This window comes from Adelges cooleyi, unplaced genomic scaffold (assembly GCF_023614345.1).
Source record: "Adelges cooleyi isolate 19-005CV unplaced genomic scaffold, UGA_ACOO_1.1 ACOO_flye_CR_arks_rails_tigmint_CR_PRNA_55, whole genome shotgun sequence".
Lineage (NCBI taxonomy): Eukaryota > Metazoa > Arthropoda > Insecta > Hemiptera > Adelgidae > Adelges > Adelges cooleyi.
In genome coordinates, this window is record NW_026096241.1 from 564,399 (window position 1) to 568,866 (window position 4,468).

Consider the following 4,468-nt stretch of genomic DNA (forward strand, 5'->3'; position numbering starts at 1 on the left):
TGAAGTTCCTAGTAAATTATTTCAAATTTATTGTATTATTTTTACAGATAATTAGAAACTGATGACAATTATTAAACAATTATTTACTCAACTATGCATCTGTATAATACGTTATTGATTTTTATCGTTTCTCTATGAGTCACAGATGCTTTTCTGATTCAATTATTAACATTAACATCAACTAACGGTATCGTTTCCGGTACTCGGTTGTGTTGTATGAAGTTTTCAACGATATATATATATATATAGGTATACCTATATACAGGGTGATCCAACTAACGTAAGACACTCATTTTCTCTGAAAGTATGAATATTTTGCGAATTTTTTTTTCCCTAAAATTTTAGGTACATATTTAGCTACATTTTTCAATATTTAGAAAAATTTTATCTTCAACCCTTATACGTTAAATAAGTACGAACCTCGTTTTTTCAAATGGGAACATATGTTTTAAATTCCATAAATATAAAGACAAAAAATCTAAAAAAATGTTAGCGTTTGAATTTTTAATTTTCATCCATTTGTTCGCTGTTTATGACTTTGTAAAGATTTGAATTTTTGTCTATATTTCTTAATAATTTCATTCGATTCGACAAAGACAAGTAGTTTTATTACGACGGTCATCACATCAAATATAATAATAATTTGATGTTAACGCATTCCGTATCATAATCAGATATAATAAATAACCACACATTATTAGACGAAAGGTAGACTGTTACGGATAACGGACTTTACACTTTAACCTAATCTAGCTGGAGCTAGTCATTAGCTGGTTATCTCGGATAACAATCTAGTATCTAAACTATGCATCAGTTACCACGGAATAATCGAGTGACCAGTACCCATAATATATTTTATTATTTGTACAAAATCGCATTATATTTATTATTTGTACATAACCTCATCGCTAACAAATTTCGACTTCGAAGTTCACACGTTTTCCATTAGTGAAATGAGAAATTGCAAACTTAATTAAAAAATGTTAGTAAATTTACATTTTACTTTATAGTAAATATGATAGCATGCGTATTGTAGTTATGTCATAACTCGTTATTTTATAATTTTTTAAATATATCAATTGATAATATTTGCTCTCGACTTTATTTTGACGTTACATTCTTGGACACACCATTAATTTAATAGGTAAGTGTATTAAAGTTTAATAGATAATTTAATACAATACGAATTCAATTAGCTTTTTTATTTTAGGTTGAATGCTTTTTTCCGAAAATCTTTTATCATTTAAAAATCAATGTTATCATGTCAGAAATATCTATGGCGTTGAGAATAGGCTATACCAATTACTATGGAAATGTCTTTTCAATTGGACCCAAGACTGAAGACCTAACAATTTTATATCAAGGTGTAAATTATAAATATAAAGCATTAATTTAATAGGTAAGTTTATTAGAGTTTAATGGGTAATTTAATACAATACGATTTCAATTAGCTTTTTTAATTTAGGTTGAATGCTTTTTTACTGAAAATATTTCATCTTTTAAAAACCAATGTTATCATGTAAAATTGGTTTTGAGTATGACATATCAATTGCTATGGAAATGTCTTTCCAATCGGACCTAAGACCTTACAATTATATATCAAGGTGTAAATTATAAGTATAAAACATTTATTTCTAATGTGACATTTTTTCATGTGAATGTATAATATCAACACTAAGCAATTTGAATGAAAAGTGTGTTGTGTTAACTTAAAATAATTATTAATGCATGTATTTGTGTATGTGGGTTGATAATACTCATATACCCGTTTCATTTATTTTTAAAAATATCAGTAATTAATGTATGAATTTCATACTACTACATACAAGGAATCGCTTCTTGATTATACCAATATTTATAATAATATGTAAGTATATTATTTTTATTTGATTAAACTTATCTAAGGTAGTTCAAATGTCTGCTTTCAGTTTAGTTATTTCTTACAATGATATAACCCATATATTGTGTGTCTGACATACATTACGGATATTTTATCATAAAGTTTTAGCTATAACTGACACAGGTATTTGGCTATCAAAGTTAAATTTTATATCAAATTTATTAATATACAATAATTCTCTCTTTTAAAAAGTAGTAATTCTATTAATTTGTATTTAATGAATTCAGTAAATCAAGTAAATTATTTTTTTGAACTTGCCTAAGATAATTCTTATAGTTAATTTTATTTATTGAATTTTGATTTTGTTAGATTTGTTTAATTACCAACGATTGTTAAAAGAAAAAAATTTAAATCAGTATTATAGAAGTTGAACAATTTCAAATGTATAGATATTGTTTTTGTTTAATATTTTTGATTGAATATTTTCAAAATAGTAACATTTGTAATTTTTAAATTTATTGTTGTATTAATAATTAGTTTATGAATATTTTATTAGTTAAATACTTATGTTATCAGACAAAAGATTATTATTGTTCTTTAAATGTTATACTATACTATATATTTGTCGTTGAAATTTATCAACACAATTGTTTGACTATGTGTTATCAATGTTCAAATTTTGTAAAATACACAGTAAAAATTAATAAAAATTGTTTTTAACTCTTTAAAGTAGGAAAATTGTCGCATACGCATTACAGCAAATATTCTTTTAACCATTATTTGCATCATTAAAGGTAAACAAATTTTATTTTTAACAACTATGCATTATAAGTTAGTATAATTGATTTTATAATTATTTGTGTTCATACATAAATATAGTATACATGTATGTATGTGTATAAAATCGGACAAACTTGTCGCGTACAAATTCCATAAAATTTAAATCCTTAATAATGTGTTTTATTACAGAATAATTGTTAAATTTAGATACTACAATTTAGCTAAGGCTATTTTTGATTTAATATTGCCACTTTTACATAATCTTAGTAAAACGTACCCGTTATAATAGATTAATAATGTCAATACTTTAATTTGTATAGTAAACAAGGAAATATCAAATAATGGTTTTCTTTTTAAACAACTAAAATCTATTAAGCTTTTAATTTTCTAGATATTAAATAGTGAAGAAAATAATAAAAATAAGAAAATACTGACTATACATAAAATCAAAATAGCAGATTCAACTGTAAAAGAATTAACTTTTCAATTTGAAATTTTTGAAACAGACATATTTTATTATAAAGGCTTTAGAATCACTATTATTATAACATTATACACCTTATAAGTTATAATAATAATTAGTAAGTACTAATAAAAATATAAGAACATATAAACTATTTAATTTAATAGTTATTAATAAAATAAAAAAGACAAGTTCTGATAATTTAATGTTTGCGTGACACAAACCCTAACTTTATTTCTGAAGTTTGAGTATCACTGTGTGATTTTGTGTAATTGAGTCACAAACTATTGATCCATATTTTTATTAACGGGATCTTAATAAGAAATAACTTGACTTAAAAAAAAATGAAATATCAATGATGTTGAAAAATTTACCGTTACAGAAAAATCAAATCTTTTTTGCCAACAGGATGGGGAAAACAGAAAAAAAAGTAAAAGTACTTTAAATCACAGTTTGGAACTACCGGCTTAAATTAAGTTGATAATTAATACAATTTCAAACTTAACTGTGATTTTGTTGTAGGTTCCTAAAACACTGTTTACAAACATCTAGTCTTTAGACAACTTAATCATTTAAACACAGTCCACTTTATTGCATTATTTTTTATTAATAAAGTTGTTTATATAATAAAAAAAAGTTAGTTATAAATGTAAAATAAGCAACATTTTAAATATTTACTGTAGAATTAAAATAGTAAGCAAATTAAATCCAAAATTCCTTATTTAGTGTAAATTGTTTAAAACAATTATTTGAGCACAGAACATATTTTGAATAAATTGAACATAACTAAACAAATAATAGTAACGCTTCTCGACGCGTGTCCATTCAATGTATGCACTTATGAGATTGTAAGCCAAATTTTAAAGCTATTGTTTACTACCTATAAAAACTAAAAATTATAATTTTCAAATAGCATAATAATGATCTGTTGTACTGTGCTGTTACTTGTTGAATGTAGAACATAGATAGTAGAAAAATATGATAACTAATGATAATAATATTTTGTATTATCATCATAGCAGCAGTTATCAACCTACTTGTACCACGGTTTTTGATTGTTATGGTTAAATAGCCATTCGTTAGCTGCTGTCAATATAGGTCTGTCAACCTACCTGTCATGACGGTGTGTTAGAAAAGTCGGTAATCTATAAATATGAAACGCTGGTCAAACAAAATATCACAAAACATTTTATTGTGTTTGGTTATCTGTGTACTCATCTATCGGACAATGCGATCATAAATAAGTATTTTATTGGCTCCCGGTCTTTGGAAAACCAAAGAAATATAACAATATTTAAGAGAAAATGTAATATCTTTACAAAGTCATAGCTAACGACTAGATGGATAAAAATTAATAATTCAAACGATAACATATTTTTAAATTT

At 24.4% G+C, this 4,468-nt stretch overlaps 1 long non-coding RNA gene across 1 annotated transcript; it reads left to right on the forward strand.

The window, feature by feature from the left end:
• Positions 1-450: 450 nt before the first annotated feature.
• Positions 451-2,238, forward strand: LOC126842579 (uncharacterized). Its single transcript, XR_007686358.1, has 3 exons — positions 451-1,144; positions 1,211-1,399; positions 1,466-2,238. It is a non-coding gene; the product is annotated as an uncharacterized LOC126842579 (long non-coding RNA).
• The last annotated feature ends 2,230 nt before the right edge of the window (positions 2,239-4,468 follow it).